Here is a 12707-nt window from a genome sequence, read left to right as displayed (position 1 = left end):
ACATTATTCAAGGAATAATTAACATGCTAACATAAAACCCAATAATATTTTACATAAAAAAGATATCTCTTATATCAAAAGAGATTACATATCATTGCTACATAGTTCTAAATATCCATATATTAGTAAAGTACAAATTTAAATCTAATCACTAGCTAACTGAAGACCGATTCCTTTTACATGACTCTCTTACTTGTTTTGAGAAAGGGGGTTCATGAATGGATCTGCTAGATTATCATCCGTATCAACCTTCACAATGCGTACATTTCCCAATTCCAATTCATGACAAATGAAATTGAATTTCCATTGAATTCGTCTAGTGTTGTTGGTAACCATCGGGTCTCTTGCCATAACGATAGCACGAGTGTTGTCGCAAATCATCTCAATGGAATTTTTGAAGGTTGGAAGAATATCGAGATCACCGATGAATTTCTTCATCTAATCAACTTCTTGAGCTGCCTCACACAACTATATACTCTGATTCTATTGTAGAAAGTGTAACCACTTCTTTCTTTCAACTCTTCTAGGCAATGGCTCCTCCATTAAGTGCGAGCACATATTTTGACCATGATTATGAGTTATCTCGATCAATGTTGAAACCAACACCAGTGTAACACCTTTTAGTAAGCTCTTCTTCAACTCCTCTAAAAACTAGAAACATGTCTTTAGTCCTTCTTAAGTACTTACATATGTTCTTAACCGCCATCTAATGTTTCTCACCAAGATTATCTTGATACCTACTACTTAGACTAATAGCACAAGCTACATCTGGCCTTGTACATGTGGTAACATATATAATTGAACCTACTTCTGAAGCATACAGTATGCGACTAATTCTTTTGATCTTATCTTTAGTACTAGGGTTGTAGCCTTAAAAGGAATGATGCCAGAGAGTATGGGTAAAAATTCTCGTTTTGAGTTATCCATTGAAAAGCGTATTAATACTTTGTCAATGTATATGCTTTTACTCAAACCAGTGAGTCTTTGGGATCAATATTTATAGATCATGATACCGTGTATGTATGCATCATCCTTTTGATCTTTCATTTGAAAGGACATACTAAGGTATGCTTTAGTCTCTTTCAATGTCAGGATATCTTTCCCGACTAGTAATGTGTCATTGACATACATTATAAGAAAAACAGTTTGGCTCCCACTTGCTTTGATGTATACACATGGTTCGTCGGGACTTTGCGAGAAACCAAAATTTTTGATGTCCTCATCAAAACGATGATATTAGGACCTAGACGCTTCATTCAATACATAAACGGACTTCATTAGTTTGCACATCTTCTTTAGGCTATCAGGTTTGACAAGACCTTCAGGTTGTTCCATATAGACATCTTCCTTAAGATATCCATTATGGAATGTGGTTTTGACATCCATTATCCATATATCATTATCATAATTTGCAGCTACGACCATGATAATCTTGATATATTTAATCTTACCAACTGGCGAGAAGGTATCCTCATAGTCAACACCTTGAATTTGAGTATACCCTTTCATGAAAAGTCATGCCTTGAATGTTTGTACGTTTTCATCCATATCGATCTTCTTATTGAATATCCAATAACCTTGATGTTCGGAGGTAAATCAACCAATTCCCATACTTAATTGTCTTTCATCGACTGGATTTCAGTTCTCTCATTGCTTCAAGCCATTTATCAGACTCTGGTCTGTAGTACCCGCCTTGTAATTTATGGGATCAAATTGATCCATCAAGAAGACTTCCTCTTTAGGAATGAGAAATCCAAATCTGATAGGTTCTTGATGAGGTCTACTGGAGCATCGTACAGTTGGTGTGCTTTCCAGCATCTGAACGATAATTTCAGGTTCAATAATGCTTTGTTAATTACCATTCTCAACTAAGGGCTATGTCTCTTGAATTTCTTCGAGATCAATGGGGCTCCCACTTGCTTTAATAATCAAAAGTTAGTTTCAAGAAGAATCGCTTTTCGGGATATGAAGACTCGATTCTCTTCTTTTTGGAAGAAGTAATAACCCATGGTTTCTTTTAGGTATCCCACAAAGATATATTTTTGAGACGTAGGGTCAAGATTTTTAGAAGTATCTTGTTTAACATATGCTCAACAACCATATATCCTTAAGTAAGACATTGATGCAACTTTCCATGCCATAACTCGTAGGGAGTCATACTAACCTTCTTAGTTGGGAGCATGTATACAATTCGAGCTTTGATATCAAGGGTATAACCTTCAAACAAATGAGCAAGTGAAATATGACTCATCATTGATCATACCATATCAAGTAGTGTATGATTTATCCTTTATGAGACACCATTATGTTGTGGTGTTCCCAACGGAGTGAGTTGTAACAGTATGCCGCAGTTCGTAAGATGTTCGTCTAACTCATAGCTTTGATATTCACCACTTCGATGTGATCGTATGGTTTTAGTCTTTTTACCAAATTAATTATGTACTTCATTTTGGAATACCTTGAAGACATCTAATGCTTCATTTTTGTGTTTCATGAAATACACATATAGAAATGTATTGAACTCATCTGTAAATGTAATGAAATATGTTTCTTTGCTTCTGGTCATTGTCCTAAAAGTTCCACATACATCAGTATGTATGAGTCCTAATAGATCCGAAGCTCTTTCACCAACACTAGTAAAACAAGCTTTGGTCATCTTGCGACATAGACATGATTCGCATACATCTTGTAGAGTTGAAAAACTCTTGGATCGATTAGATCTTCAACAGGTTTAACAACAAAATTAAATAAACACACATAACACAATATTGAATCAAATGAAACTTAATGATTAAAGCATTACTAACTAAGGATGCATGCTGCACCTTAAATACTAAAACCCTAGATTATAATAATGCACGGTTGGATAGGCCCAAACCGGCTACAAAACTGGGCTAAGGACCGAGCCCATGATGCAATACTATACAACCCAACAATCTCCCCCTTTGCATCAAATGAGGCAAGAGATTACTTCTGTTGAGTAGCCTTCACTGTCTTCACAACTTTGAACAGCCGAGGAATGATAGCAAGAAGAGTCTGCCGAATTTGAATATACCATCATAGCATGTCAGTAAACAACTTCTTGTCTGCTGTAGAAATCTGATTACACCTGTGAATGATATCCAAAATATGCTCCAAGCAAGCAGTTGAGAACAGGTGCTTATCACAAAGAGAAAAAAGACATTTGTGATTTTAACCCCTAACAAACATCAATGTATGAGATTTGGGGTCGATTTTTCCCTTGACCATCATGTTCACATTGCTAGTTTTCCCAATTGGTTTGATTGTTGGTCGCTTGTGAATGGTAGATGCGATTTCTTGATCCATTTTCGCTACTTCATGAATGTAGCAAACAAGCATTCGCTTGATGTGGTCAATAATCGGCTGATACTCCTCAGGATTGGATAGCAGAATATTGCTGAGAAGTATCCAGTCGTGAGGATTAAGGTTCGGTAGATCAGCCAGGGAAAAATTATGAACTGAGCTATCAGAGCCTCAGGTTACTTTAAACTTGACATTGAAAAATTTTCCAGCTGCATAAGGCTTCAGTATCTTGACCGTAGTAATTTTCTGTAAGCTCCAGGTCAAGTACTGTGGCTGGGCGAACTCCAGATAAAATGCCAACAGATCCCGTTCTACCTTCCGGTCCGGAGAGGGAATGACAGCAGTTGAGATGAAGCAATGAAATATAAATGCCTTTCGTGTGATTGGTATATCAAATTGAACGTCCTTCGAGTTCTCAAGACCGAACGACATTACAGGCTCAAGCCAATGAGTACTCGGTTCATCTATAGCTTCTATCTGAAGCGATTGAATGGTCCATTTCGGAAAAATGGACTTCTTTTTCTCCAATAGCTCTTTTTCTTTTAGCTTTTTCTCGAGCTCAATTGTTTCCTTCTCAATCTTTTTCTCAAGCACCTTATTAGTAGGCTTGGTTTTCTAGAAAGGCTTAGAGGGATTTTCACCCAAGATATCTTCAAAATCATCATCATCTTCATCATCTTCTCCAATCTTCTTCTTCTTCTTATCCCTTTTGCTGCCGAAGCTACAATATCATTCGGTGTAGCTGTTGATTTGGATTCGGGAGGAGGTTGAGTATCATCCTTGCCAACTTGAGTAACTTTTTCTCCCCCTTGTTGCGGCTTGACAGAAGTCACCAGAACACCCTCTATCCGACTCAAGATGTCCAACGCAGGTCTGAGTTTTGCAGCTAAATGGCGTCTAATGGATATAGTCAGAACAGAGTCATGATGGTCTAGAAGGTGTAGCATAATGGAGTGAACATCACCCAAGGAGCTTCAAATTACCTCTCTTTCAGACTTTAAATCATCATGCTCTTTTGTGGCAGTGCGAAGTTTGAGATTTTGAATTTTCAGCTAAGATGTACGCTTGTCCAACTCATCCATAATCCTAATTTCAACGGAAAGTTCGGCTTCCAGCTAAGTCAAACGTTCATTTACATTATTATGAAGGTTTTCGTTGATAGCTTCAATGTCCTAGCGAGTGACTTTAAGATTAGTCCTTTCAGCTTCGAGCGAATGTTGGAGATTATCAACTGAAGCATTCACAGTCTGAGAGTTCTTTTGTTCGGCAACTTGCAAAGATTCTAAGAATAGTTGAGCCTCAGAAATTAGTTTTTCAACTTTGCGGTCGCATCTTTTCATTCTTTCGTCGAGGCCTCAACAGCAAGCGAGGCCTCCTGACATTGAGATGTAGAGTCATCGATAGCCTTTCTTGCGGCAGAGAGAGAGGCATCATGCTCTTGAACAACCGAAGATAACAAGGCCTTAAGAGTAGCTTCGCAGTAATCACTAGTGGAGGAGGAAGAAAGTAGCTGATCAAGCTTATCAGTAACAACCTTGAAGTGGTGCTTGGTAACTCAAGCATTATCATCATCATCACTTTGGACGTGGTAGGGACTGAAGTAAGTTGAATCAAACTCCAAGTCCTCACCTCCAAGAACAGTGTTGGTTTCAGTGGATTGGGTAGGAGATGGTTGTGTGGTGGTAACTGGAGGTTTGGTAGTGACTGGGGGTTCAGGTACTGCAGAACGAGCCCCTATATCAGATACGTTCGTTCAAAATCCAGTAGTGGTGGTAGTAGTAGCCTTAGTAAAGATGGGTGCAGAAATGGGAATGGTAGAGGATGGTTGAGATGTAATGATAGGAAAAATATGAGGGATGGAGACAGGTACAGAAACGGGTGGAGGAGAAGGAGCTTGGGATTGAACAGGAACCTCGGATGTAGGCGAGCGAGGTGGTGTATCACCATGAACCGAACCTTCATCCTCTGAGCTTTCGCTGTCAGATTCCCTGGGAGGAATTGTTGGTTGATTAGGAGGCACATACTCATAATTAGAATCACTTGAAGATTGAAGAATTAGCCGGCGAGCAGGTTTCTTGACTTTCTTCGGCTTCGGTTGAGCTGGGGCTGCCTTCTCAGACTTTTGCTTCCTAGGGGTTTGAACTTTTGAGAAATGACCACCCTTATCCCCCTTTTTCACTTATGGTTTTTGCCTCTTTTGGTAGGTTTGTCTGTGCCTTCAATTGATTTCACCATGTCGGCAGTGAGTTCCCTTGGACCAGAGGAGGGAAGCTTCTTGTATTCCTAAATAATCTTTCTCGAAGGAGGCACAAAGGCGGAAATTGACTCAGGAATGGACCCAACAAAAACAAATTTTGAAGGATGAGTCACAATGATGTTGGTAGTGTGAAACATACCAATGCAAGAAAGCATGGAGTCGGCCATGATAGGAACATGAAAATGATCCATTATCCACTGAGTGATAAAAGTATAGAAGCGAGCACAAGAGATTTCTGTGTGGCGAGAAGAAGATGATAAACTCTGAATAAGTTGGAGCTATAAAACCATTCCATAATCCATATTAAGCCGTGGTACACACCATAAAATAGAGTCATGAACGACTTACTCGCACCGTCGTAACCAACAATGGATCCAAATCAAATGCCAGATGGACCAGTTACGAGGGCACGAGCTAAAACATTCAAAGAGGCTTTAAATGGATTGGTTAGAGAAGTTTGTACTCAAGAAAGTGTATGGAGACCCATTGGACCCAATCAAAGTTGGATTACCATAATTCAAGTCCAAGAGTGATTTACAAGATACAATAAGAGCCTTTATAAGCCCATTTCGTTTTTTTTTCTATATTTTTATGTAATTTTCGTTTTTATATATCCTAAATAAGTGTTGGGGAGATAAAAGGGTCTTAGGTTACATGAACCTTGTGATAAACCATGTCTAGGTTCATAGTTTTAAACTTGGGGGTTAAATGCCTTAAATTAAAGACACTTCTTTAATTCATGGCTCTTTAGGTGCTCTTCCCACACTATAAAAACGTGGTATTTGTATCCATTTGAAATCAATCAAGTTTTGAATACAATTTGTGAGTTTTTAACTCTTTTTTCGTTCTTTGTGAACTTTAGAACTTATCAGGTTTTCATAGCTTGTGGCGTTCAAACTTATCAATCAATTTGGTGGGTTGATTGTGGCGTTTTATACCAAGGTTCTTGTCTCTTTATAGACAACGGGTCGCGGTTTCCACCTTTGTTTTACAATTCTGTAACCAAAAGAACGATCGGGCAAAACGTGTTCAAACCTCAATTTTGGGTGAGATCACATCATTTGGTATCAGAGCCAGTTCTTTGTGTTGCATATCTATTTTGTTTTCTTCCTTGATTACTTGAGTTCTAAGACGCATATTGGTAGCGGGTCTTGTCACAAGTTGTCAAGGTTCTTACTAGCGGCTTTTGAATTTCTAAGTTGTCAAACTTCTATATTCTACATTTCTTTTGTTTCCTTTATGTTTTCATTTGGCTATTAGTTTCCTCAAAAAAAAATCAAAGGTAAAAAAAAAAAAAAAAAACGAAAAGAAGCAAAAAAAAAAAAAAAAGAAAGAAAAAAAAAGCAAAAAAAAAAAATATTTACAAAAAAAAAACAAAGATTTACAAAGAAAAAAAAAAGAGAGAAAAAAAAACAAAAAAAAAGGAAAAAAAAAGAAAGAAAGAAGAGGAGGAACAAGTAAAGCCTTTTTTTTCTATAAAGTCAATTTGAATTGCAAGTGTAGTCTTTTTTTTTCAAAAAAAAAAAAAAAAACCCATTGTTTGCTTCATCATTAGCAAAGCCAAGTTTGTTTGGTTTTCTTTTTGTGTATTGAGGTTACTTTAATTTGGATACAATTTCTTTTGATTTGTTTGGTAAGTTTGAATTCCTCAAGGCCACAAGTTCAAATTTGATAATTGCTTCTTTAGTTTGTTTAGAACTTTAAGAGTTAAAAGGGAGTGGTAAAAGGCTGTGTGGTGAGACTAAAAGAGGGTAAAAGCCATTCGAGGGATACACGAGGGTTGAGTGAACTATTTTTGAGAGAAACACGTGAGTGAGTGTTGGGAGGAAGTAAATTATTATTATTATTATTATTATTATTATTTTTTATTTTTTTGGCAGAAATATAAGATGGGTGATCAAAACCCCCCACCAAACCTTCAAGTTCAAGCTATGATGGATGAAATGCGACGTTTGATGACAAATGAATTTAACCAAGTACATGAAAGAATGGACCGAATGGAGGCACAAGTACAAAGAACTCGATCTCGAGCATCATCACAGGTTTCTAACGGGGAAGAGGAGGATGATGGTTGGGAACCTGAAAGGCGACCAAATAGAAGGAGGTCACGAAGAGATGACAATTTAAGTTCTATTAAAATGAAAGTTCCTTCTTTCAAAGGCAAGTCAGACCCGGACGCGTACATTGAATGGGAGACAAAAATGGAGTTCATATTTGATTGTCATGAATATTCCAACCGTAAGAAGGTAAAACTAGCCGTAGTTGAGTTTTCTGATTATGCACTAACATGGTGGGATCAACTTCTAATCACTAGACGGAGAAATGGAGAAAGGCCTATTGAGACATGGGATGAAATGAAGAGTGTCATGCGAAGACGGTTTGTGCCAAGTCATTACTTTCGTGATCTCCACAATAAACTTCAAAGCTTAAAACAAGGCAGCAAGTGTGTTGATGATTACTTCAAAGAAATGGAGGTTATGATGGTTCGTGCCAATATTGAGGAGGATCCTGAGGCAACCATGGCCAGATTCTTAAATGGCTTAAATCTTGAAATTCGTGATCGCGTTGAGATGCAACATTATGTTGAAATTGAAGACATGGTCCATATGGCTGTTAAAATTGAGAAACAATTAAAAAGAGGTGGCGGGTCTCGAAATAACACTTGGAAGGCTAGTACTTCAAAAAAATCAGAAAATACACCTACTTCTTCTTCTAATTCCAAATCTGATCCTAAAACAACAAACTCTTCAAAAGGAAAAACTGATTCTTCTACTTTTAGGAATCGTGACATAAAGTGTTTCAAGTGTCAAGGAAGGGGTCATATTGCAAGTCAATGTCCAAATAAGCTTACCATGGTGGTTAGAGAAAATGGCGAGATCGAAACGGATGAATCAGATTCTATAGTTTCAACGGAAGATTGTAGTTATGATGAAGAGGTGGCTGTTCAAGGTGATTTGTTGGTTGCAAGACGAGCTCTAAACATTCAATCCAAGGAGGGAGACGATGCCCAAAGGGAGAATATATTTCATACTCGTTGCTATGTTCAAGGCAAGGTATGTAGTGTTATAATTGATGGTGGGAGTTGTACTAACGTTGCAAGTACTTCCATGGTTGAAAAGTTAGGTATACCCACGATGAAGCATCAAAAACCATACAAACTTCAATGGCTCAATGATAGTGGTGAGGTGCGAGTTACAAAACAGGTGATGGTTTCATTTCGGATTGGAAGATATGAAGACGAGGTGTTGTGTGATGTTGTTCCTATGCAAGCCACTCACTTGCTGCTAGGTAGACCATGGCAATATGATAGACACGTAAGTCACGACGGTTTCACTAACAAATACACTTTTGTTTACAAAACAAAACCGGTAACTCTTGTACCAATGTCACCAATTCAAGTTTACCAAGATCAAGTAAAACTTCAACAAGATGCGAAAAAAGAGAGCGAAGGAAAAAAAGAGAGTGAGAAAAAAAAAGATGATGAACAAAAAAAAATGAGTGAGAAAACAGAAGAAAATGAACAAAAAAAAGAAAGTGAACAAAAAAAAGAGAGTGAAAAAAACAAAGAAAACATGAAAAAAAGAGGGAAAGAAAAAAAGGAAAATAAATATATTGCACTGGCAAAAAAAAGTGAGATAAAAGAAGCTTTTAAATCAGAAATGCATATTGTGCTTCTTTTGTTCAAAGAAGCTCCAATAGCCACTAACACTTTGGCCGGAACTCTTCCGAGCGATGTTACCTCTCTCTTGCAGGAATTTGGAGACTTGTTTGCTGAGGATGTTCCAAATGGATTGCCACCAATTCGTGGGATTGAACACCAAATTGACTTTATGCCTGGGGCGTCTATTCCCAACAAACCAGCCTATAGAACAAGCCCTGAAGAAACCAAGGAGCTACAAAGGCAAGTTGAAGAGTTACTTGCAAAGGGATTGGTTCAAGAAAGTATGAGCCCTTGTGCCGTTCCAGTCTTGTTGGTGCCAAAGAAGGATGGTTCTTGGAGGATGTGCGTAGATTGCCGTGCCATCAACAATATTACGGTAAAGTATCGTCATCCCATTCCCCGACTCGATGATATGCTTGATGAGTTGTATGGAGCAAAACTTTTTTCCAAAATTGATTTAAAAAGCGGGTATCACCAAATTCGCATGAAAGAAGGTGATGAGTGGAAAACAGCTTTTAAAACAAAACATGGTTTATATGAATGGTTAGTAATGCCTTTTGGCCTAACTAATGCTCCTTGTACCTTCATGAGATTAATGAACCATGTTTTGCGTGAATATATTGGCAAATTTGTGGTTGTTTACTTCGATGATATTTTGATTTATTCAAAGTGTCCAAAAGATCACCTTGAGCATCTGACATGTGTTTTGAGTGTGCTTAGGAAAGAAAGGCTATATGCTAACTTGAAGAAGTGTACCTTTTGTACTGACCAAGTTGTTTTCCTTGGGTATGTGGTGAGCTCCCAAGGAGTGGCTGTTGATGAAGAAAAGGTAAAAGCCATCCAAGATTGGCCAACTCCAAAGACTATAAGTGAAGTTCGAAGTTTTCATGGCCTGGCAAGTTTTTATCACCGGTTTGTCAAACATTTTAGCACTTTAGCATCACCACTTACAGAAATCATCAAAAAGAATGTTGGGTTTAAATGGGGCAAAGAACAAGAGCATGCTTTTCAACAACTCAAGTTTCACTTAACTCATGCTCCTTTGTTGTCTTTGCCTAATTTTGACAAAACATTTGAAATTGAATGTGATGCATCAGGAATTGGAATTGGTGCTGTTTTGATGCAAGAGGGTAAACCTTTGGCATATTTCAGTGAAAAATTAAGTGGGGCAACTTTTAATTACCCAACTTATGACAAAGAGCTTTATTCTTTGGTCCGAGCATTGAAAACATGGCAACATTATCTGTGGGCTAAAGAATTTGTAATTCATTCAGATCATGAGTCCTTAAAGTTTCTAAAAGGACAACACAAATTAAACAAAAGACATGCTAGGTGGATGGAGTTCATTGAGACATTTCCTTATGTCATCCGATACAAGAAAGGTAAGGAAAATGTTGTGGCTGATGCTTTGTCACGTAGACACTCTCTACTTTCTTCTCTAGATTTCAAAATTCTAGGATTTGAACAAATCAAGGAATTATACCACAATGACGTTGATTTTGGTCAGATTTACCAAGCTTGTGAACAATGCTCTTTTGAAAAGTTTTTCTTACATAATGGTTTTTTGTTCAAAGAATCAAGACTTTGCATTCCTAAATCTTCCTTGCGTGAGCTTTTGGTTAGAGAAGCACATAGTGGAGGCCTTATGGGACATTTTGGGATCGCAAAAACATTATCTACTTTGCAGGAACATTTCTTTTGGCCAAAAATGAAGGTGGATGTTGGAAGAATTTGCAATAATTGTATTGTGTGCAAGCAAGCCAAATCCAAGGTTCAACATCATGGTTTATATACTCCACTTCCAATACCATGTGAACCATGGGTTGATATTTCAATGGACTTCGTGTTGGGTCTACCAAGATCCAAAAGTGGAAAGGACTCTATTTTTGTGATTGTTGATAGGTTTTCTAAAATGGCTCATTTTATTGCATGCAATAAAACTAATGATGCATCTCACATTGCTGATTTGTTTTTTAGAGAAATTGTCAGGTTGCATGGAATGCCAAAAACCATTGTCTCAAATCGGGATTCTAAGTTTTTGAGTTATTTTTGGAAAACTTTGTGGGCAAAATTAGGGACAAAACTCTTGTTTTCAACAACTTGCCACCCACAAACGGATGGCCAAACAGAAGTGGTGAATAGGACCTTGTCCACCTTGTTGAGGGCTTTAATAAAGAAGAACATCAAAACATGGGAGGACTGTTTGCCACATGTTGAGTTTGCATACAATCGTGCCACTCATTCTGCTACAAAAATGTCACCATTTGAAATTGTATACGGTTTTAATCCTTTGACTCCTTTGGATTTATCACCTTTGCCTTTTTCTGAGCAGGTTAACTTAGATGGAAACAAAAAGGCTGAATTTGTGAAACAGATACATGAGAAAGCAAGACTAAATATAGAAAGAAGAACGGAGCAATATTCAAAACAAGCGAATAAAGGGCGACGCAAGATGATTTTTGAACCGGGTGATTGGGTTTGGTTACATATGAGAAAAGAACGATTTCCAGCCCAACGACGTTCAAAATTGCTTCCAAGAGGGGACGGTCCTTTCCAAGTTTTAGAGCGTATCAATGACAATGCATACAAATTGGACCTGCCGGGTGAGTATAATGTTAGTGCAACTTTCAATGTAACTGATCTAGCTCCTTTTGATGTAGGTTCTGATTTGAGGACAAATCCTTTTCAAGAGGAGGGGAATGATGCAAACCCACAGCTGTCAACAAAGGATCCAAATCAAATGCCAGATGGACCAGTTACGAGGGCACGAGCTAAAACATTCAAAGAGGCTTTAAATGGATTGGTTAGAGAAGTTTGTACTCAAGAAAGTGTATGGAGACCCATTGGACCCAATCAAAGTTGGATTACCATAATTCAAGTCCAAGAGTGATTTACAAGATACAATAAGAGCCTTTATAAGCCCATTTCGTTTTTTTTTCTATATTTTTATGTAATTTTCGTTTTTATATATCCTAAATAAGTGTTGGGGAGATAAAAGGGTCTTAGGTTACATGAACCTTGTGATAAACCATGTCTAGGTTCATAGTTTTAAACTTGGGGGTTAAATGCCTTAAATTAAAGACACTTCTTTAATTCATGGCTCTTTAGGTGCTCTTCCCACACTATAAAAACGTGGTATTTGTATCCATTTGAAATCAATCAAGTTTTGAATACAATTTGTGAGTTTTTAACTCTTTTTTCGTTCTTTGTGAACTTTAGAACTTATCAGGTTTTCATAGCTTGTGGCGTTCAAACTTATCAATCAATTTGGTGGGTTGATTGTGGCGTTTTATACCAAGGTTCTTGTCTCTTTATAGACAACGGGTCGCGGTTTCCACCTTTGTTTTACAATTCTGTAACCAAAAGAACGATCGGGAAAAACGTGTTCAAACCTCAATTTTGGGTGAGATCACATCAGTATCACCATGAACCGAACCTTCATCCTCTGAGCTTTCGCTGTCAGAT

The 12707-nt window shown here is 37.7% G+C and overlaps 1 pseudogene; it reads left to right on the top strand.

Annotated features, from left to right (window-relative positions):
• Positions 1–7416: 7416 nt before the first annotated feature.
• LOC128128441 (uncharacterized) lies at positions 7417–12147 on the top strand (annotated as a pseudogene).
• The last annotated feature ends 560 nt before the right edge of the window (positions 12148–12707 follow it).

Source organism: Lactuca sativa, chromosome 9 (genome assembly GCF_002870075.4).
Source record: "Lactuca sativa cultivar Salinas chromosome 9, Lsat_Salinas_v11, whole genome shotgun sequence".
Classification (NCBI taxonomy): domain Eukaryota; kingdom Viridiplantae; phylum Streptophyta; class Magnoliopsida; order Asterales; family Asteraceae; genus Lactuca; species Lactuca sativa.
The sequence above is the reverse complement of the archived record's forward strand: the minus strand, read 5'-3'. Positions and strand labels throughout refer to the sequence as shown.